General features: G+C 44.5%; 1 pseudogene; it reads left to right on the forward strand.

Moving 5' to 3' along the window:
- The first annotated feature begins 12,661 nt into the window (after nt 1-12,661).
- Nucleotides 12,662-13,118, forward strand: LOC128573447 (immunoglobulin heavy variable 5-10-1-like; annotated as a pseudogene).
- The last annotated feature ends 10,774 nt before the right edge of the window (nt 13,119-23,892 follow it).

The raw sequence follows: 23,892 nt of genomic DNA on the forward strand, positions 1-23,892 counted from the left end.
CCACAGACAACAATTGGAGAAGGAAAATCAAACTTTCCCACAACCACACACACAGGGTACCACTTTAGATAGTCCTCGGTTGACTGGCCCAGTTCAACAGGTCCAAATCAATTGTCCCATTCAGCACTGGTCTCAGGTGGGAGAGTTCAAAAGGTCTCCAGCAACTAGATATCAGGGGTCTGCTGCCTGGTCAAATATGACTCACTCTGGTCTCCATGAGGTAAGAAGGACCCACCCAACAAATAAATTAGTCTGAGAAGGTTGATGCTTCCTTCCCCACCTTGCACCTCTGTCACACCCACTCACTGATAACCTCACAGGGCTGTGACCCAGTTCCCTCCAATGAGCAGATACTCCGGGGGTTTGTGCCTGCCTGAGTCACAGAAAGATCTATGTCTCCTCACCCAGGCTGGCACTCTATGCCACTATCCCAGAGGGAGGTGAGACCTGACAACCTTGGGTGCTTACTGGAGGCTGGTGCGGTTCACTCAGTTCCAGTCCTGCCCTTGATTGATGTTGCTGACATAATAGAACAACTTCACATAATTTGTTTTTGTTCCAGCTATATTCCCTTGCTGACCAGACATTTGAGTTCACAGAAACTGCAACTCAGCCCAGGTCTGTGCTGCTGCCATATCTCGGCTGCAGTTTGTGTTGGAGCAGGCACAGTTAGAGCTCACACTCAGCTGTCAGTTCCAGCCTCTGCCTGCCCACCTTTGTTTCAGCTATGATCAACTGTGGGCCAGGTACATCTTAGGCTCAGTAAAGCAGTCCTCTGGGTCAGTCCCACCCTGGGAGTCAGCCATCTCTGTGCACATATCCTAGTCCCTGTGCTCCGCCCAGGCCTTTACCACCTCAGGCATACGCTTTACTCACAGGGCCTGCATGTCCATCCCACATCTGTTCTTCCAGTGGATACCAATGGAAAAGAAGCTTGGCTTCCTCTGGTTGCCCAGAAACACATGGAGGATCTCTAGAATATCCCCAGGAGTGTGAGTCCTATTGTTCCCCCTGCTGCAGCTGCTGCTCTGTGCCTCAGGGCACCACCACTCCTGTATGGTTCCTTCTCAGTTCACCATCTTCTCCTTACCCCTGTGCTACAGAATCAGCACAGACCAGCAACAGGCCTTGCCCTGTCCATACCTCTCGAGAAAATGCCCAAGAATTGGGACTCCATGCGGGACAGACTTCCAGACCTCCGGGTGAAAGTGGAGGAGAGTGCTGGGAGTTCACATCTTCAGGTAGAGAATATATACAGTTTTCTGCCTGCCAGGAGATTGCCATGGCCTTCTAGCAGGGGAAGGAGGTTCAGTTTTTAGAGGGTCCCACCCATGGGATAAAATGGGAGGATGTTTGAACTCTGCTGGCTTATTTGTATGGAGAATACTGTGAGCCGTTCTCATGGGGGAGGGAACTCCCATCCACTTGGCAATGGGTTTTATATCTTTTGTTTGTATCCTTGGGGTTGCAGCTCACCTCAGCAGGGTTGATGTGCATTCATCAACCTTCTCTCTTGCCTCAGCTCCAAGCCATCGGCTAACTTGCTAAACTTCTGTCCTTTAACTCTCCTTCTGGATGGGGGCCTCTGTGGAAAGCTGGCTCCAGTCAGCCAGCTTGCCTCCCTATTTTTATTTATTTTTTTTTGTTTTTGGAGAAACAGAGTCTCACTTTGTCAACCTTGGTAGAGTGCTATAGCATGACAGCTCACACCAACCTCCAGGTCTTGGGCTTAGGTGATTCCTTGCCTCAGCCTCCAGAGTAGCTGGGACTACAGGTGCCCGCCACAATGCCTGGTTATTTTTTTGTTGCAGTTTGGCTGGGTGTGAGTTGGAACCCACCACCCTCAGCACATGAGGCTGGAGCCCTGCTCACTGAGCTACAGGTGCGGCCCTGAGAAAACATTTTTTTATTAAGACTTATTTTATTTTATTTCAAAGTCCTATAGGGCTACAACTTTTCTTGGTCTCATGCACCAATTTTTTTTTTTTTATGCTTGAGTCAGGGTTATAAGTGTGCTGATCCCAATAATAGTGTTCATTGTACCTGTTGGTAGGTTTCACCCCTTTCTTCTCCTCATCCCTCCACTTGATTTCCACTGAGCCTTACTTGCCTCTGTGCACTTCTATGGTCACTGGTAAGTTCCTGTTTAATAGCAAGTGCATGTGGTGCCTGTTTTTCATTCTTTAGAAACTTCACATAGGATAATCATCTTTGGTTCCACCCAATGTAAAAGGCATAAGTTCATCCCTTTTCATGGCTGAGAGTTTCCTTGTACACACATACCATATATTGTTAATCCCCTCATGGGCTGATGGGCACTTGAGTGGTTTCCACATCTTTGCAATTGTGAATTGGACTGTAAGATACATCCAAGTCTTCATGATGAAATGATTTATTTTCCTTTGGGTACAGCCCAGTAGTAACATTGCTGGATTCATGATAGGTCTGCTTTTACTTCCTTGAGGAGCATCCTCCATAGAGGTTGTCCTAATGTGCAGTGCCTCCCACCATATGTAAACATTCCTTTCTCTCTGCATCTATAGTACCTATATTGTTTTCATCTTATAATTACAGCAATTCTAACTGGAGGTAGGGTGACAACTCATTGCAGTTTTACTTTGCATTTCTATAATTATCAGTAATGTTCAGTGTTTTTCTATATTTTTATTGTCCATTTGTGTATCTTGTTTTGGAAAACTTCCATTTATATGTTTCCCTCATTATTCAGTGTGATTTTTCTTGCTAATTTCCTTGAGTTGTTTGTAGATCGAGGATATTTCCCAAATTGTTGTTAGAATATTGATTGTGAATATTTTCTCCCACTCTGTCAATTAACAGTTCACTCTGTTGATTATTTCCTTAACTGTGTAGAAGCTTTTTGATTTAATGGTCTTCTTCAGAAAATCTTTCCTTGATGTGACATTCTCATCAGGCATAGATTGACAAATAGGGACCCCAGAGTTCCCATTTTCAGGGTTAAATAATTTATTAATGAATTAAAATAAAGAGGAAGGTTCTGAAAAGACTGAAGTTTGAGTCTCAGAATAAGTGGGAAAATTAGGGAGACAATTTGGCCAGCAGAAAAGGCACCTGTAGACTTGTGGGTCCTTGTCATTACTTTCCACCAGGACCTGAGTAAGAGATAACCACAGAGCCTCGGGTGGATTCCACATCTTTGCAATTGTGAATTGGACTTTAGATAACCATTGGACTGTAGAGAGTTGTCAGTGAACGCACAGGTGCTCTGATAAACTGGCTACTCTAACTCCAATGTGTAAGAGGAGACATGGGTACAAATCAACACAGAAGCAAACATAGGATCAGAGTGGCCCTGACCTGGCTGAGGCAAAGTCCATCAACCCAGCCAGGGGATAGGTTAAGGAGGGTAAATAGACTGAGAGATCATAAGTAAAGGGCTGTCTTTCCAAATGAAGTGAAAATCCTAAAGGACAAGTCAAGCAAATGGTGGTTATTTCCATGTCACTTATCCTCTTCATGACTGCAGTTCATCCAGGGCTCATGAGCCCCCAGTCTTCCTGCTTCCAGAGATGGCAGGAGTCTGCAGATGTGCCTCTTAGACCTGAGTTTTCTGAGCCCACAGCTTTTATCTGAGAGTTTAACTGAGGAGTGGGGATCAGAGCGGTACCTCAAGTGGTCTCAGTTCCCAGGCACAGTTGATTTTTAGGTCTTTGTTCTGTTCACGTCTGCAGGACGCCCAACCTCTTGTCCAAAGAGGAGGTCCGGTCCTCTCTGTGGAGGAGTGGTCCCGCTGGATGCAAACATGTGAACAGAGGTTGGTACAGTGCCTGGAGTCATAACACATTTGGCAATGGTAAATCTCCTCATGCATCATGTGGGTGTTCCACCAAGGCAAGAATCAGACATGGCCTCCAATGTAACATTCTAAAGGGGCTCAAATGTACACTGCCTTTTTCTGTCCCTGTAACCCACAGCAGGGCAACTGGCAGCATCTCATCTCCAGTAAAATAAGTTTCCTGATATTTTTTGCCAATGTTTCTTTGTAAAGTATGAGTTATCTCTTCAGTTTGTCTCACCAGTGCAGTTTCAAAAGAAATGTAGTTTTCAGCTAATCTGTGAAACTTTGCATGCTTGTTTAGTATGTTAGAAATAAAGGAAGGTCCATGATCACTTTGAAGGGTATTGACAGAGTAAAACTGGAATTTCCACATTCACCTCATGTGCATTTTTCCTTAAGTTTCTCCTGGTCAGTGTTTCCACTGACATAAGGGATTGTTAAATGTACTTTGAGATGAATTGGGTCTCATATCCATTTGTTTCTGTCCATGAGCAGAAGTCTTGAGTAGAGAGTAAGTTTGGTCACCTCCAGACACAACCACTACCCTGACTCAGAGCAAGAGCAGAGACTTCCCTGATGCTGAGTCTCAGGTAGGAGCTGGACCTGCACATCTCAGAGCCTGCAGAGACCCCAAACATCACCCTATATCAGGTCACCCCATGTACAGGGAGCTCAGACTGCCCCCTCTTCTGATAGTGAATCAGGTCTGACGGTGGGGCTGATAATCAGGACAATTGAATTTTATTCTGAACGTTACCTTCCTGAGAGACGCAGGTGATAATCCAATCCCTCTTCCCTTGACATCTGTTTTTTTGTTATTTATTATTGCATTTTTGTGGAGATTAAAGTTTTACCATATATTTGCCTGAGACTACCCTCAAAATCTACTGAATTTTTCTGGGTATGTCACATATTTGACAAAAGTGGTTTAACATTCTTACCAAAATTATGTCTGTTTGGAAATTTCAGTGTGTCGTCATGAACACAAGCAACTGAACTTCTCAGTTGACATCAAACATGTTTATGTTACGATGTTTTGTAATTATTCCTGTTTTCTTCATTCCTTTTTGTCTGTGCAATTTGGTTTGCCTGACTTCCAATGACAGTTCTTTAAGCCACGACTTCACTTGCAGGCTGAGCCAACACCACTGCTGAGTGTGCACAAGGCTCCTTCTATACAGAGCACAGTGCTTCTGACTGTCATGAAACATGATATTAATGTTTCCATCTGCCAACAGAGTACAGCCTGACCCTGTCGTCTTCCCATGTTGTCATGTGGACATTTTACTAAATACACTCATTAATTAGATCATTCTAAGTGCTCTGTCATTTACAGTCATATTCAGATCATTAGTCTACTATGGCTCTGGACTTTCTCTCTGAGGTACCTTATAATCATGATGATAACCAGATAGGCTGTTTTGGATAATTGATGTTGCCTTGTTAGTTTATTGAATGCATTTTCTTCCTCTAGTTTCTCATATCCTATCTTTGCTAGGCACTTAGTTGACAATTTTTCTGAACTTCCTCAGAGGTGCCTCTGAAGTACACATTTGCTGTGGAGACCAGAGTTGAATCTGTTCCTTCTGCAGCCATAAGAGACTTCAGATTCCCCAGTGACACCTTGTCTCTGCTCCCTGCTTGGCCTCATGTTCCCCCCCGGTGCCCTCCTGCAGAGGGTCTGTCTGTCCTAGTTCTTCCACACACACTCTAGTGTGGAACTTAACTTACAACTGGCAGTATGTGGAAGGTTTGGGACTAAAGTCAGAGTCTCTGACCTTCTCCTGAGATGTGATTGTAGACAGGCATTGGGAGCCTGAGTCTGGGGGCTGCCTTCCAGGTGCTACTGTCTCTGCTCCAGGTGAGCTGATGGTCCCAGTTTTCCTGCCCCTCCTCCTGGGAAGAGTGTCTCTTGTTATTATTTATAATTTTCTATCACAGAACTAGTGCTTCTCCATAAGGGTCCTCAGATTCGGGATTTAATGCCCTTCCCTGCATATCAAGACTTTTATTCCACTGGGAATGTGAGGGGTGGTTCTGAACATAACTGTGGCGTGGGACTCTGTTTCCCTCCCAGTTCCGGTGGGGTCCACTGTGCCTTTAGGATGCCAGTTTGAAGATTTTATTGAAAATCCATTCTTTAATTTTATAATGGTAAAGGAGAGGTGAGTCTGAAAGCATTTCAGAAGTGTGTGCTGTCTCTCTCTCCCACAGTGGATTTGCAGGAAAGGAGATTTTTGTGACTGCTGTTTACCTAGAGGAAAGTGATGAGAAGATAGAATCCCCCTTGAGACTGATACCCTGTAGAGTTTCCCACTATAAAGCCTTTACCACACTCTGCCTCCAGCAGTGAGATACACACTCATAGCTTCATCCTCTGTCAGCCTACCCTGCATGTGGCAGCCTCTGCCCCAGATCAGGTAACTCCCTGGCTTTGGTTATTCCTGCAAGAATTTGTCTCTCTCCACATGTCACATTTGTTGTTAGTCCTATAACTTCAATTATCTCAGGTATTAATGAATGTTTCCAAATTACATCTTTTGCAGTTTTTCTGAGGTTGTCAATGCTATTGTTCTCAGAATAAATGCAAGAAACTATATTTCTCACCAAGGTATACCTTCAAGCTGAGCAACAGATTTACTTGTAAGACACCAAAAATTTAACTAGTATATATTAAACAAAAGCTTAATAGACAATAATTACATGAAATTTGATCAGTGGAATACTACCCTAATCAGAATCCATGAGTGTTTCATACACTCAGCAACATGTCTTTATGTGGAAGTGTTTATACTCAGTAAATAAGCCAAAGCAAGAGAAGTAAAAATTGCTTTGCTCCACTTATATAATCTCTAGGAAATAAAAGGTAACCTAAGTACTCTCAGAAGGATCAATATCTGTCTAGGAGAATAATACAGGAAGGCAAAGGGAAAGAAGAAAATAAGGAAGAACAGAAGATGAGGTGAAGGAAACTGATTTATTCACTAACTTTATAATGATTGTAGATGTGTTAACATTTCTAATGTGTACACTTTAAATATATGCAGATTAGTCCATGTCAATTATACCTCGGTATGTTAATCACAATGAATAATGGACTACTGAGAGGAAATAAGTGTTAGAAGGAAAAATGACCCAGAACCCTAAAAAATCAACTGCATAAACCATAGTCCTCTGCATTTTCAGGGTAAAGTCTTCAAGTGGGATAACTACAAATGTGCCCATGACAGAAATATTGAAACCACTAGACAGGCCCAGCTCAATCCTGTGGTGGGTCCAAGGGACACGGGTGTACAGTGCTAAAAAGTTCATGCTCAGATATCAAAAGTTACTCTTAACAGAGTGGAAATGCTGGACATGTCACAGAGGCAATCTGTCCTCCGGGGTGAGCCTCACATTTGTAACATGGAAGAAACAATGACACATACAATACGTGATCCATGTGCATGTGTAAACATGAACTAAGATGATATATCATAAGTATGTATGAAATCTCACAATAAGAATTTGTCTTTTATCAAGTGTTACCCTTGTCACATTCCTGTCCCAACATACTCACACATGCTCTGGCCCTGCCCTCCCTCAGCTTCCCACCCCAGAACTCTGATATTGCAGGAGCACATGCAAATAGGGCCTCCCTCTGCTCATGAAAACCAGCCCAGCACTGTAGCTCTGGGAAAGGAGTCCCAGCCCCGGGACTCCCACGTCTGCCCACTCGCTGGTCAGGACTGAACACAGATGACCTACCGTGGACTTCAGGGCTGAGCTGTCTTCTCCTTGTTGCTCTGTTCTAAGGTGATTCGTGTTGAACTGGAGAGTCGGAGTGTGTGAGTGGATGTGAGAGAGAGAACAGAGTGTGTGTGTGGAGGTTTCTGACCAGGTGTCACTGGGTTTGCAGGTGTCCAGTGTGAGGTGAAGCTGGTGGAGTCTGGTGGAGGCTTGGTCCAGCCTAGAGAGTCCCTGAGTCTCTCCTGTGCAGCCTCTGGATTCACTTTCACTGATTACAACATGTGGGTCCACCAGGGTCCGCCAGACTCCAGAGTAGTGGTTGGAGTGGGTGGCAGGAGTGAGTCAACCATCCGGAAGTAAGCAGTGGTACTCTCCATCAGTACAAGGGAGATTCACAATCGCCAGAGACAACCCTACAAACACAGTCTCCCTTGAAATGACTAATCCGAAACCTGAGGACGCAGCCTTGTATTACTGTGCGAGGGACAGAGTGAGAGGACCGCAGTTTGAGCCCAGACACCAACCTCCTGCAGAAAGGAGCCACCAGGGGGCGCCCGGCACACAGGCACGGAGTCACCTAGTATAGGTGCAAGGGGTGCTCAGCCCTGGTTTTCTCTCCAGCTCTGGGGCTCCGTCTGCAACTTAGTGTTTCTCCTGAGAGCCTCCTAGTGGAGTAACAAGATTTACAACGTTATTCCTACCAGCAAAGTCACTAAAGTGAATAGTTTCTTATCATAGGAGAAATCGTTCTTACATGTCCTAAAAAGGCTTGTAAGTTGAGGAGGCAGAAAAATTCACAGAAGCCAGGTGAGGCTTGGGAAGTGTCAGCCCAGGGTGCACATCTGACATCGAGTGAAGGAGAAAGGGGAGAAGAGAGTGGAAATTCATAGCTACACTGTAATGCAAGCAAAGTGCAGACAGCCACTGGTGCCTTCCTGATCCAAAATTGCCCTTGACAGGCCCAGAGCATCACCCAGGAGTGACTCTTATTAGGATCACTACCAAGCTGGATAGTCACCTAAAACCAGCCCACAGGACGTGTGTCTTTAGCACAAACCCAGTGATGGATGACAGAGGGTGACAGCCAGGTGTCTGGTGCATGGTGCTCCCTGTAGTTGGAGGGATGGGAGGTGAATTCTTATGGCCACACACTGTTCATGGACTTTAATGAAACAAAACATGGTTTTACATGAGCCTCTCAGGCAATGTATATATCCGTAAAAGCAAGCATGTAGTCTGCAAACAATTGTAATTTCCACATTCACATCAGGTACATTTTTCCTTAATTTCTCCTGGTCAGTGTTTCCACTAATATGAAGGCTTGTTAAATGTACTGTGAGATGAATTTGTTCTCATAGCCATTGGTTTCTTTCCATGTGCAGAGATCTTCAGTAGAGTAAGTTTCTCATCTTCAGACACAACCACTACCCTGACACAGAGGAAGAGCAGAGACTTCCCTGACTGCTGAGTCTGAGGTGGGAGTTGGCCCTGCCCAAGTCAGAGCCTGCAGAAACCCTAAATAACATTCCCTATATCAGGTGCTGCCTGGTGTGCAGGGAGCTGGGACTTCCCTCTGTGATGACAGTGACTCAGGTCTGATTGTGGGGCTGAGAATCAGGACACTTGAATTTTACCCTGAGTATTACCTTCCTCGGAGATTCAGGTGATAATTCAATCGCCTTTCCCGGACACCTGGTTTCCATTCTTCATTGTTGTATATTTGGGGAGTGTAAAGTGTTGCCACATATTTGCCTGAATCTAGCCTCAAAATCTATTGAATTTTTCTGGAAAACCTACAGACTCAACAAAAGTGGGTTTCATATTCTTACCTAAATATGGGTGGTGGAAATTTCAATATGTTGTCCTGAACACCAGCAGCTGTATTCTCAGTTCACTTGGGAGGAACTGAGACAAGGAATGTAACTGAGACCTGGGAAGGTGGAGACAACTTTGGACAATGTCAGATCCACCATCTATCATTCCTTTTATATTCTGGTGGTAGCACTTGTAAGGTTTCCTCTTTACTATCTTATGTTACTTATTTGAGTTTTCTCTCCTTTTTCTTCTTAGTTTTTCTCTTTTCTAACTTTTCAAAAGGAAAATAAAACAATTCAGGGATGTGTTGATCTTTCTATTGTGCCATGTGGATGGGACAACAAAAAGGGTGGTGTGAGGGGAGGAGGTCTGCCGTGAGGTCCAGACTGTCCTCTGCTAGGGACACCCCTATTCCTCTTCACTCTGCCATTCAATCATTTCTATCAAGGTGGAAAGTCATTTACATTTCTCTCTGACATGTGGATGGAAGCCTAGAAATGAGACTTGTCAAACCTAAATTCTGAACCCACTCTCTTGGGGAATGTGCTTGTTTCTTCCCCCTCTGTCCTGAGTTCATAAGCTGAAAACTCTCCTATTCCACTGCAGCCCACACTGCCTCTGCCCACACCGTCCAATGTGGCAGCTGCAGCTTTGGCACCTGGAACATGCCCCTGCCCAGTTTATCTCCCTCCACAGGCTGCCTCCCAGTCCATCCCTGGGCTCTCAGCATCATTTCTAAGCCATTTAGCCCCCACATGAAGTCTGACCTTAAACCTCTCTTCACTCTCTTTGCTTCCAAGTCATATTGCTCATTCTAACAGCCTTTGTCCTCTTACCTGAACTTCTGCACAGAAAAGGATAACTCATCAGGTGTGAGTTGTCAAACTGTATGCATTACTGAAAGAAATAAATTCCTAGAACTAGTCCATGATAAGCCCCTGAGAGATGTGCTCTGATCCCTTGAAACAGCTCCTCATAGCAGCATTTTAAAACCACATTAATAAGATACGATGTCCCTGTAAACACTCCCCAGTAGATAGCTTGCAGAACTCACTGAGTTTGTGTGTATGCATATACTCTTAAAACCATAACCAACATTAAGACCTGGATATATCTACACCTCCAATGTCTCCTCACATCCCCATTATTGTTAGCAATTAACTTGCTTTTCAATTGGTTTGGGGGTGAATTCAACCTACTAGTTGATCACATACTGATTTGTAGTGAATGCCTGTGTTTGCCCCGAGGTCTGACTTTGGGTACTGAGGATCAGATGTGCAGGTGCTACAACCCTGTGACTGACCCCAGTGACCAGCACTGGGCAGCAAGGCTGAGGGGAGCTTCCCTGCAGAACAACCCATCACACGTGTGGCCAGACATCACTGCTGGTACAACTGAATGTGTACAGGAGGCTAACTGGGGAGAGGACCCCTGGGCGCTGGTACCTGGTGACCCTGGGAATTACTCTATGTGCCTTTGCTGAATTTCATTTGTATCATTTGTGTAATAAGTGACCAGGAGTGTAGTATCTTATTCTAAGACTTGTGTTTATATCGCTCAGAGAGAACTAGCATGGTCTTGGCAGACTATATGATTACATCAGAAGTAGGGATTGCCTGAATAACCCTGCCTTTTGACACGTGGCTAAAGCATAGTTTAGCAAAGCAAGGGATGAAAAGGTGGTGGAGATGAGCCGGTGACAGCTGATGGCTGCCACATCACATACAGTGAAGCAGCAGGTGCTCTAAGTAACTTGTGGGCAAACATTATCAGTGGGAGTTGGGAATGGTATGGTCACAGTCTAAGGGTTGATGTCTCAGTGAACACTGAGACAGTGCAGAAATGCATGTGTACAGGTACTAACTCAAAAGAAAGCAAAAACTGCTGCACTCAGTCCTGGCCCTCCACAAACTGAACTGTGGCTACAGTGAAAACGCGAAGCACAGTGTCAATGAAGGTGGCCCCGGGGTAGGGCTGGAAAGGAAAATCCTTTAAACTACTAAATCCAGGCAGTAGCAAGAGAGAGGTGTATCACATTGTGACATGATTTATGCCATTTTGGGTGGATGCTGGACCCACATCTTAGAACAGGCCAGTCACACACGGCAGCAGGTGATCCTAAAACACAGCAGACTGTTTCTGATGGGATTAGGAACCTCTATAGCAGAGGACAGTCTGTTTGTCATGTGAGAAAAGTGGACTTGCCAGATGAAGACACTGGCTCATTACCCAAGGCCTGGTGCTCTGGCTTCATGAAGGTGAGGATGTTTACCACATAATATGCACCTTTCCCAGGATGTGGAACGTGCTGTGATGAAGGGGGCCCATTTAGTTCTGCACAGCAGGGCCCCTTATTGTGCAAAATATCTTTGGATATATACTGTGTTGTTTTCCATCATATTTCCCCTTGGGCCTTACAGACACTGAGGAAATGAGACTGACCCAAAAGAGCATGGAACAGACACAGGGGAGAAGCAGGGCACTAGTGCGAAAAAAGGTGGACATACTTCAGTGGTTAATGGAGAAAGAAATGGCTGAAGAAGACAGGGATGAGGTTGACACACACGTCAGAAAACAGCACTGCTAGTCATTGGTGGAGCAGTGTGTTCCCTTCCCTTCCCTACTTACTGTGTTGACATCAACAGACCTGACCACAAGTTCCCTACTTACTGTGTTTGTAGGAATGTGAAAATGCAGAAGGCAAAATGGCTTTTAGAAACTTGCCTTGAGTGTCGTTAGCAAAGGTCTGCAAATTACACAAGATGAGGATTGCTGAAGGGTTGTGGCAATCGTCCCCTGCCCCAGCTGGGTGCCCAGACCATGTTCACACGTGTGTGCAAAGGGCAGGTGGTGAGGCCGTGTCCTAGTGACAGTTCTTGTGAGCAGGCGCCTCTGCATGAAATCCTCACTTCACAGTCTCCCCAGGCTCTACTCCTGTTTTTTTCTTTTTTCTTTTTTTCTCATGTGAGTCTATTTATATTCCAACAACTTCCCCCACAGTATCATAGACAAGGGTGGGCAGGAAGGATCCCTGACCTGAGTCCTGTGTGTTCCTGGAGCAGAATATGAGGAAGGCTGGGAGGGATTATTGGGAACCTCGTGCACCTGCTCGTTGGTGCACGTCAGACCAGGAGCTGCCTTGAGGGTGCTGGGCTATGACCTGTGTGAAGCCTCCACTGTGGGGCATGGTATTACTTAATATGCAAACTCAAGTGAGGGTCACCCTCTTTAACCTCCCTGGAGAGTGGGCCTCCTGTACTGCCCGCTGGATCCTCAGTGCAGCCCTTTCTGTGCTCCAGGATGGGGTCTGCCGTCGTCCTCACACTCCTGCTGGCTGTTCTCCCAGGTCAGTCCTGACTCAGGATCTGGGGTCACAGGAGGGGTTGGCAGGCGGGGCCCTGATCTCAGTCCTGCTTCTCCCACACAGGCGTCTGTGCCCAGGTGCAGCTGGTGCAGTCAGGGGGCAGAAGAGAGACGGCCCGGAGAGTCTCTGACGATCTCCTGCAGGGCATCTGGATACAGCTTCACAAGCTCCTATATCCACTGGGTGCGCCAAAAGACCGGGAAGGGACTGGAGTGGGTGGGGAGAATCAATCCTAGTAATTCTGATACCAGGTATAGCCCGGCCTGACAAGGCCATGTTACCATCTCCACCGACAGCTCCATCAGCACCTCTTTCCTGCGGTGGAGCAGCCTGAAGGCAGAGGACACCGCCATGTATTTCTGCGCTAGAGACACAGCAAGGGAACTGCAGTGAGAGCCCAGACACAAACCTCCTGCGGGGCACGGCCGCCAGGGGGAGCCCGGACACAGGCCCGGAGTTAACCAGGGCAGGTGCAGGTGAACTCAGCCCTGATTTCCTGCAGGGTCGCACCTTTGTCTTTGTATAACAGTTACCAAAACGTCTGTGGATTTATGGTTCTAAGCTTCCCTCCAAAATCTCTGATTTAGATACGTTTCTAGTAGTAAGAAAAAAATGTCTCCAGTGCACAAAAGGCACAGAGAGGCTTGCAGTTACATTATCATGTCCCCAGATGTACCTTAATTATCAACATTTCTGAATAAGTCACTAAATATATTACAGATTCTTCCTTGTACTCCACTATGAAGCACGGACCCCAGAATATAAATTTCCTTCTAGTCAGAAGGCAGGATAAAACCCTAACAGTGGGCGGCGCCTGTGGCTCAGTGAGTAGGGTGCCGGCCCCATATGCCGAGGGTGGCGGGTTCAAACCCAGCCCCGGCCAAACTGCAACAAAAAAATAGCCGGGCGTTGTGGCGGGCGCCTGTAGTCCCAGCTGCTTGGGAGGCTGAGGCAAGAGAATCGCTCTAAGCCCAAGAGTAGAGGTTGCTGTGAGCCGTGTGATGCCACGGCACTCTACCGAGGGCAGTACAGTAAGACTCTGTCTCTACAAAAAAAAAAAAAAAAAAAACCCTAACAGTTACCAGGGTCCTAGGCAATCTCAATGTTTCTCAGGAAAAGAAAGACGACTCCCGTGGTGCTCAAAGTCTAAGCAACAAGCTCACAACAATCAATTGTAGTGGACATGACACAAGGTCAGAGAGTACCCCACCAACGCTTAGTGTGGATGTTGGTTCTCCTTGTCACACACACACACACACACACACACAGAGTGAATACAGAAAGCTTTATTATGTCCAGTATTGAGATGTCTTCTGAGAGCAGGAAAGGCATTTCAAGAAATCCAAAAGTGGCTTGCTAGAATGGAAAGGGAGACTAGCTCATGGTTTTCATAAGGGCTCTGTGGTGGTTCAGGTGGGGCTCCCACTAACAGGAAAGTTCTTGTGGGGTTTGGACCTCACACTGATATCTTGTGATACAGCACCTTTGAATCATGACTAAAATTCCCTTGAGTTTGGCAAATAGGGAAGGGGAAGGGATAACCCTGAAGATTTTCAGCAGACAGACATCAACTAAGAGATTCGCACTTCTTATTCCATTAAAATACTATTTTTTGAAAAACAAGTTTAACAATCTGATAAAAGACAATTATGGGTAGACAGCAATCATATATGCAGGGAAATAGAAGACATTTTATTAGTATGAGCAAATAATAATGAGGATGAGTGGGTGATGAATTAGACAGGGGTCTCAGTCTATGGTAGGGGGAAGCTTCTCACTGTCCACGATTATCAGCTTATTCTGAAGGTCTTGGGTCTGCTGTCTTCTTCAAAACACTGGAAGCTTCTCAGGTTCTGTGAGAATTCTCAGGTTTACATCCTTTATCAGAGTAGGCGCCCAAGAGACTAGAATTCCCTATTGATTCTTTAGTTGTGAAATACGAGAACTGCCATATTGGAATTTCACTACTATGATTTGTTCAATGTCCTTAATAATATCTTTCCAGTGTGGCTCTGGTGCAATGTTCACCTGATGTCCCCTTTAGTACACACTATTACTTGCTTGAACATGACAGACTTTTAGAAAGGTGTAGTAAATATTTAGCCTGACTCTGTGTGTGATAGGAGCGTGTAGAACACATATGCTAATTTCAAGAGTTTTTGTCCTGCACATAATATCCAAAATGCTACTATTTGTGGAAAACTCTAAGTGTAAGATCTGTCCAGGTACCAAGCCATTGGGTAATAACTGACATGTCCTTGAGTGAGTGCAATAAGACACCACAAGTGCTAATAGTAGAGCCCTTGCCCAAGGGAGTTCAAAAAGTTTTTTAAATTGTTAAATCTTAACTCTAATAATGGCACTTTGATCGACATTTTAGAAGATTTAATATGGATCACTGCTGTGTTATATGAGTAACGGTACTGTCTTACAGGTTTAGATGAGATATAACCTAGGTTGAGGCTGCTTTTCCTGTGTAATGATCTGCTACAACATTTGCTTAGCTCCCATGCTATTTTTTTTTTTTTTGATAATTTCCAAGGTTATATAATTTCTCTAGCATTTAAAAGTTTATTTATATCTTTCTCAGCTTGTTATTCATTTTACTAGAAGTTGTAAGAAACCCTTTTGTTTTCAAAGCATCCCAAATTCACTTGCTATTCCAAAAACTCATGAATTTAATCTGTTTTTGGCTAATTGACAAGCTCCATGAAGTATAATTGACTTCTGCAACGTGGGCTGATTTTTCATCTGGTGGAGAACCATATTCCAATGGAAAATTTGCTTAGTAACTTAGTAACATGAACTACAGGTCATTAACCTTCAATTTTACTATTAAGGTATGATTAGTAGATAAATAGTATTACCTCAGGGATTTCGGGAGAATCTTATCTAAAACATAATCAAAACTTTCCCTGATGTAGCTAAAATAACTGTGCCCACACTTAGCAATCAGCCATGTCTTGTTATTATATATAGTTTTCTATCACAGAACTAGTGTTTATCCTCCAGGGTCCTCAGATTCAAGTTTTGATGCCCTTCCCTTCAGATCAAGGCTTTTATTCCACTGGGAATGTGAGGGGTGGTTGAACATAACTGTGGTGTGGGCCTCTGTTTCCCTCCCAGTTGCTACAGGGCCCACTTCACCCCTAGGATGCCAGTATTGAAGATTTTATTGAAAATCCATTCTTTAATTTTATAATGGTAAAGGAGAGGTGAGTCTGGAAGCATTTTAGAAGTGTGTGCTCTCTGTCCCTCTCTCTCCCACAGTGGATTTGTGGGAAAGGAGATTTTTGTGACTGCTGTTTTCCTTGAGCCTGATATCCTGGAGAATTTCCCACCATAAAGCTTTTACCACACTCAGCTCCCAGCAGTGAGATACACACTCATAGCTTCATCCTCTGACAGCCTACCCTGCATGTGGCAGGCTCAGTTATCCAGATCAGATAACTCCCTACCCTTGGTTACTCCTGCAAGAATTTGTCTCTTTCCACATGTCAGGTTTGCTGTTAGTCCTACAACTTCAATTATCTTGGGTATTAATGATTGTTTCCCAAATTACATCTTCTGCAGGTTCTCTGTGGTTGTCAATGTTATTGTTCTCAGAATAAACACTAGAAACTATATTTCTTACCAAGGTACACCTTCAAGCTGAGCCACAGATTTACTTGTAGGACACCAAAAATTGAACTAGTTTATATTAAACAAAAGCTTAATAGACAATAATTATGTGACACTTGTTCATACCACCCTCATCAGAAAAGTGTTTCATACACTCAGCAACATGTCTGTACATGGAAGTGTTTATACACGGTAAATAAGCCAAAGGAAGAGGAGTCAAAATTGCATTGCTCCATTTATATAATCTCTAGGAAATAAAAACTAACCTAAAGTTCTATCTGAAGGATCAATATCTGCCTAGGAGAAGAATATAGGAAGGAAAAGGGAAAGAAGGGAATAAGGAAGAACAGAAGATGAGGTGAAGTGAACTGATTTATTCACTGACTTTATAATGATTGTAGATGTGTTAACATTTCTAATGTGTACACTTTAAATATATGTAGATTAGTCCATGTCAATTATACCTCATTAAATTAATTATAAACAATAATGGACCTACTGAGAGGAAACAAGTGTCAGAAAGAAAATGACCCAGATCCCTAAAAATTCAACTGCATCAACCATAGTCCTCTGCATTTTCAGGGTAAAGTCTTCAAGTCAGAAAACTACAAATAATTCCCATGACAGAAATATTGAAACCACTAGACAGGCACAGCTCAATCCTGTAGTGGGTCCAAGGGTCAGGGGTGTACAGAGCTGAAAAGTTCATGCTCAGATACCAAAAGTTACTCTTAACAGAGTGGAAATGCTGAACATGTCACAGAGACAATCTGTGCTCCGGGATGAGCCTCACATTTGTACCATGGAAGAACCAATGACACGTACAAGAAGTGATCCAATGAACTAAGCAGATATATCATAAGTATGTATGAAATCTCACAGTAAGAATTTCTGTTTTATCAAGTGTTATCCTTGTCATATTACTGTCCCAACACACTCACACGTGCTCTGGCCCAGCCCTCCCTCAGCGTCCCACCCCAGACCTCCTATATGGCAGGAGCACATGCAAATAGGGCCTCCCTCTGCTCATGAAAACCAGCCCAGCCCTGACCCTGCAGCTCTGGGAGAGGAGTCCAAGCCCCGGGACTCCCAAGTCTGCCCACTCGCTTCTAAGGAGTGAACACAGACGACTCACCATGGAGTCTGGGCTGATCTGGCTTCTCCTCGTTGCTCTGTTACAAGATGACTCACGGAGAACTGGAGACTCGGAGTGTGTGAGTGGATGTGTGAGAGAGAACAGAGGGGGGTGTGTGGATGTTTCTGACCCAGTGTCTCTGTGTTTCCAGGTGTCCAGTGTGAGGTGAAGCTGGTGGAGTCTGGGGGAGGCTTGGTCCAGCCTGGCGGGTCCCTGAGACTCTCCTGTGTAGCCTCTGGATTCACCTTCACTGTTTACAGCATGAACTGGGTCCGCCAGGCTCCAGGGAAGGGGCCGGAGTGGGTCTCATACTCCGTGAAAGGCCGATTCACCATCTCCAGAGACAATGGCAAGAACACTGTGGATCTGCAGATGAACAGCCTGAGACCCGAGGACACCGGGGTGTATTACTGCGTGAGGGACACAGCGAGGGGACTGCATTGTGAGCCCAGACTCGAACCTCCTGGGTGGCGCGGCCGCCAGGGGGCGCCCGGGACACGTGCGCGGAGTCACCCAGGCCAGGTGCAGGATGGCTCAGCCTTGGTTGCCTGCAGGGTCGTGGCTTCCTCTCCATTAATCTGTTTCCTCTGAGGATTCTCTGGGTTAGTGCTTACCTCTGAAGCCTCTGAAATAAAAACATTCTTGTCATAAGACAAAGACGTCTTCACCGGTAGAATTGGCAGAACAAGGCTTACAGTTGCGGTCTACTTATTTTCAATACCAGGTACACATCACCGCATCTCTGATAAATCCATAAAAATGCTCTGATGAACTCAGCCATGCAGAACAGAAACAGATCTGCAGGTGTCAGCTAGCTGGCAAGCAGGACCAATTGCCTGCTAGACACTGGGGGCAGAGGGTGTCAGCCTTCCTAAGCAGGAGAAGGGAGAAAACAGGGCAGTCAGCGTCTCAGCACCAGGGTCCCAACACCCATCCTAGTGACACCCGGAGAAGGGGCACACTCAGTGTGGGTGTCGAGTCTGGTGATGCTGCACTCAACTACCCCGTGAATGTGGAAAACTTCTTGAAATAGCTGGGGACGGCAGCGTTGTCCTCTCAAAGTCCAAAATGACTCTGTAGAGGACACTCTGTGTCCCTCACGCAGGAAAGGAGATGGGCTCAGGGTTTGTTGATAGATCCGTGGTGGGGACTAGTGAGGATTTACTCCCCCTGGAAAGGGCTAGTGAGGCTTGAATCGCCCACTCTCACAGCCTGTATTTACTTATGCCTATGGGTGGGGAAATAAGAGGCATGAATGAACCTTGCATTGTAAATAGTCAAAAATCAAAAAAGAAGTTTGATTACTCAAAACTATTTTGAATACAGTGCAAGAAGGGAGGAGATTTTGCTCTATAGAATATGAAAGAGCTGCTGCAATTGAGCTAGTGATAATAATGGTGGCAAAATGGTGAATCATACAGGATTGTTAGTCCAGTATTGGAAACCAATGTTGTGCCTTATCTAAGATCATCAACTTAGACTGCAAGTTGTAGGTCGGCTGTCTCCTTTTAAACATCTGAAGCATCACAAGATCCATGAACATTCTCTATATGGCAATCTAAGCTGGATTGGTCCTCCAATGGTGTGGAATTCTGAATTTACTTTAACTTTTTTCTTTTGTATGTTAAAGTATTAAGGCTTGATTTCCACTACGTTTTATGTTCCTCGGTGCACACGTGTGCTCATTGGCAACTTCTAGTTGAATAACAAGTGCATGTGGTGTTTGTTTTACCAGTCTTATGATACTTGACATAGAGTAATGGTTTCCAGTTCCATCCAAATTGTTGAAAAGGCATTAATTCATCCTTTTTATGTCTGAGTAGTACTCCAGAGTACACATACACTGTGTATTTTAATCAACTCGCAAACTGATGCGCACTTGATTCTACATCTCTGCAGTTGTGAACTGTTCCACAATGAACATTTGAGTGAAGGTGTCTTTTTGATATGACTTCTTTTCCTATGTGTAGACACCCAGTAGTGGGGATTTCTGGGTTGAATGGTAGGTCTACCTTTAGTTATTTGAGGAAATTTTGTACTGTTTTTCACACAGGTTGTAATAATTTGCAATCCAACCATCAGTGTATACGTGTTCTTTTTCTGTACATCCCTGCCAACATCTATTGTTCTTAGATTTTTTTATAAAAGCCTTTTTACATGGGAGAAGGTGATATCTCATGGTAATTTAACTAATAATTTGTTTTTCTGATGGTTAGAGATGTTGAGCATTCTTTCATCTGTTTATGGATGATTTGTCTATATTCTTTTGAAAAGCTTTTGTTCATGTTTTCATTCACTTTTTAATCAAGTGGTCTGCTTTATTTTCTTGCTGATCTGTTTGAGTTCTTAGTGGATTCTGAACATTAGCCCTTTACCAGGTTTATAACTTGTCAACATGTTCTCCAGTTCTTTAGGCTGCCTGTTTGCTCTGTCAGTTATTTCCTTTGTTGTGCAGCAGCTTTCAGTTCAATCCCATTTCATTCATTTATGTTTCTTGTTGCAGCGTTTGCCATTGTGGTCTTAGTAGTAAATTATTTGCCTAAACCAATAGGAGCTTTTGCTTCATTTTCCACTAGAATTCTGTGGTGTCATGTCTGCATTTAAGTCTTCATTGACCTGGCATTAAGTTTTGTGAGTGGTGAGATGTAGGGGTCCTGTTTCATTCTTCTACATGTGGCTGTCCAGTTGTCCAGCAAAATTTATTGACTAGGGCCAGTTTATGTCGTTGTCTGCTTCATCAAGATGAGTTGGCTGTATTGGGATTGTTTTTTTATGTGGGTTCTCTGTCTTGTGCCGGTGTCTGTGTCTCTATTTTTGTACCCACACCAGACTGTTCTGGTTACTACACACTTGTAGTATTGTGTGACATGTGATAATGTGGTGCTTCCAGATTTGATTTTTTGCTTATGATTTCTTGGCTACTTAGGCTTTTTAACAGTTCCAAACAAAGCATGACCCTATTTTTTTGATCCATTTTTGTAGGCTGTGCTCATGTCATACCCCCAGTTTATAGCAGAACCTAATGCTGTGAAGATTTCTCCCTGTGTAATTCTACTGGCTTCATAGTTTTAGGTTTTATGTTTAGGAATTTTTTCCCAGAAGTGTTTGTTATGGACACCATCTTTTCTTCATGAAGTGGTCACTAAAGTCAACAAAAGCTTTGACAAATTCCAATATCCTTTAATGACAAAAATGTGCTCAGCAAAAACCTAGGAGGACTTGGAAAGTGCCTCAACATAATGGAGAACAAGTGTGACAAGCCCACATCAGGCATGATACCAATGTCAACACTAGACTTTGCCTTCAAAACCTGAAACTAGACAAGGATGCTCTTACCTATTCAATTCACCATTGTACTGTAAGTCCTAGTTAGAGAAATTCTGAAAGAAAAGAAGTAAAGTTCCCCACATAGGAAAGGAAGTGGTAGAAGAATTCCTGTTCTCCCATCAGCGAACAGGGCAATAGACTCCTGTTTTGTCTCAGTAAATAAATATTTTTCCATTTGCAGAGGGGCTTAAAATGTGTGTCAGAGGTTGTGGGTATCGCGCATGAGTTGCTTACATTTTCTTTGGAATAACACTTAAAAGCCAGATCTGAAAAAATACATGTGCATTTCTCTCTGCATAAAAGAACACACGCATTTCTTGACATTGATCATGCCTTCCACTTTGGATGATATCAAATCATTTCACTTGTGAAACCTGTGCAGGTAAGTTTAAAGCCCTCTGTTTACCATCTTGAACCAGTTCCTTTCCCATCATCAACTGAGTGTGTATTTAAGCAGACCCAACTATACTCCCAGGAAAGGCCTGAACCATTAATTGCACCAAAAGCAAATGAAAGTCAGCTATGGCTGGGCCTCCCTGGGAACGGCAATGGAAAGTCCAGGGATCATTGGTCACATGTGGAAGGAGCTTCACCCCAGTCTCCTCTCCAACTCTGGGGACACTGTGCACACTCAGCAGTCTGAACTCACTCCCTCGCAGGTGTGTTTCCTGTGTTGGCAACAAACTCTCATAGCTATGCAGCCCAGCATAAATGATAAGCCTTTAGTTAGTGTCAGACCATGGTTTCACAGAAGTGAAATGTAAGAAATACTCATATATACTATGGCAGCAATGTAAAGTGACTTCCACATTCATGGAGTTCCACACGGCAAATATGAAGGGGTGTGTGTGTGTGTGTGTGTCTCATGGTGTGACAGATAGGTCCAATCTCTAGGATCTATTTTATGTAGGAATGAGGAGTCTAGGATGGAGAATGTCTCCACAGCCCCGTGAGCACTGAACCATCTTCAGTGCAGGTGTAGGGGGAGACAGGTCAGGACGTGCTGTCAGCCAGCCGTTCCCCTACAAGTCCACTCCAGCTGTTCACCATCTGCTCACTCATGGCCTGATGAAGAGGAAAGTCACAGGTGTGTCACTCTCTGTACCCACAGGCCTAACTGGGCACAAGGCCTCTCTAGTCAACATATATGTATTTACACAGAGTCAATGGAAAAATTTTATGGAGTGACACTTTTACTTTACCAATTTTTTCTGCTCTCTGTTAATGAAAAAGGTTCAAAAGCTTAATGTAGGAGTATAGTGCCCACTCTCCCCCAAACACAAACTTCTCACTTCTCAAAGTGAGAGGACAGGGCATCTGTCTTGTCCTTTACTCCCTTTTACCAGAATGAGAACTACAACATCTGAGCCTCCAAGGAGAAGACTCTGTAACAACTGGGACCTTATAGCCGATTGCATCCAGCCACAGAACACGCAGGGGACTTCGTGGCCTGACACACCCAGTTCTGAAATGGGCAGGCGACCCCCATGGAGACCAGCCATGACAGTTCAAAGCTGAGTGCTCACTCCCCTGTTGTGTCCTGAGACCTCAGACCTTCCTAAATGTTTGCAACCCAGGTGAGGTCAGTGCAAATCTCCATCAGCTCCACCCTGTCCTGGGATAAAAAGCCCAGCACAGGGCCTGGGTCAGTGATTCCTGAGCCCCGCCATGGACATGCTGTGTGCCACTCTCCTGCTGCTCACTATGCCTTCCTGTGAGAGCTCTAGTCTGGGACTTCAATAGGAATAAAAAGGGTCTTCTTTTTTCTCAGTCAACTTCAACCTCCTTCTGTGCTTCCTCCAGAGGGGTCATGTCACAGGTGACCCTGAAAGAGGCTGGACCAGGGCTGGTGAAACCCACCCAGACCCTGACACTGACCTGCACCTTCTCTGAGTTCTCACTGAGCACCTCTGGAATGGGTGTTAGTTGGGTCCACCAGCCTCCAGGAAAGGGCCTGGAGTGGGTTACAACCATCTGGTGGAATGATAATAAGTACTATAGCTCAGGCCTGAAGAGCCGACTCACAATTTCTAAGGACACCTCCACAAACCAGGTGGTCCTAACAATGACCAGCATGGACCGCGCAGACACAGCCATGTATTACTGTGCACAGAGAGCACAGTTACCAAACTTGGGGTTATTCTATTACAAGAACTGAGGCCGCATCTCAGCTGTGCTCTCTCCTCAGCTTTGCAGGACACTTAAGTGTAGCCGAAGTGCTGTTTCCTGTCAGGTCCTGGGTTTTCTCTCTCCACCCACCACACAGACCCCTGTCTTCCTTCTAATGTTCTGTTTGTAAATTGCATGTCTCCTGTTATTTGTACAGACGAATGAGATGCTATATCCTGTTTTATAAAAATTCAACCAGAAAAGCTCCAGTTACCATGCCAGATGAACCATTCACATGATGCAATTTGTGGCATAGATATCCCTGTCCTGATGGGGGAGAATACTAAGAAATGTAATACATGGAGTCCCAGGTTATGGATGACTCAGAGTGCTGCACTTCATGCTTACAAGCACTCACAAGCTTCCCATAAGGACACTTTATAATTAAATGACTAACTTTATGACTGGAAACTCATGTCTTTCACGCATGTAAACAAACCCCCGTGATGTAAGCAGCTTGTTGTCACAGCCTGTTTACATTAGGAGTGGCTAGTTCCTTAGATAGAGAAGCATCTGATGGATATACAAGAGCACAAAGAATCGCAAGATCAAGATGATTAAACTTTATGTCACATGTATTAGCTGACATCTTCATTCTCATTCTAGAAGAATTTGCTAAGCTTGAGGACAAAGATCTTAGGATTGGGCGCTTTACAAATGTTTATAAAAGTTAGTGAGAGTATGATAATTTATAATGGAAAATAAAGCAAAATGCTCTGCAAATATACCCAATACATTTTTTATTTTTTCATATTTTTTAATAGTTTGGGATTCATTGAGGGTGCAAAGAATTAGGTTACACTGATTGCATTTGGTAAGTAAAGTCCATCTTATAATTTTGTCCTGCCCCCAAGAGGTGTGCCATACACTGTAAACCCCCAGCCTCCTCCCTGCTCTCCTTTTCCCCACTCCCTC

The sequence above is a fragment of the Nycticebus coucang genome, chromosome 21, assembly GCF_027406575.1.
Source record: "Nycticebus coucang isolate mNycCou1 chromosome 21, mNycCou1.pri, whole genome shotgun sequence".
NCBI classification, from domain to species: domain Eukaryota; kingdom Metazoa; phylum Chordata; class Mammalia; order Primates; family Lorisidae; genus Nycticebus; species Nycticebus coucang.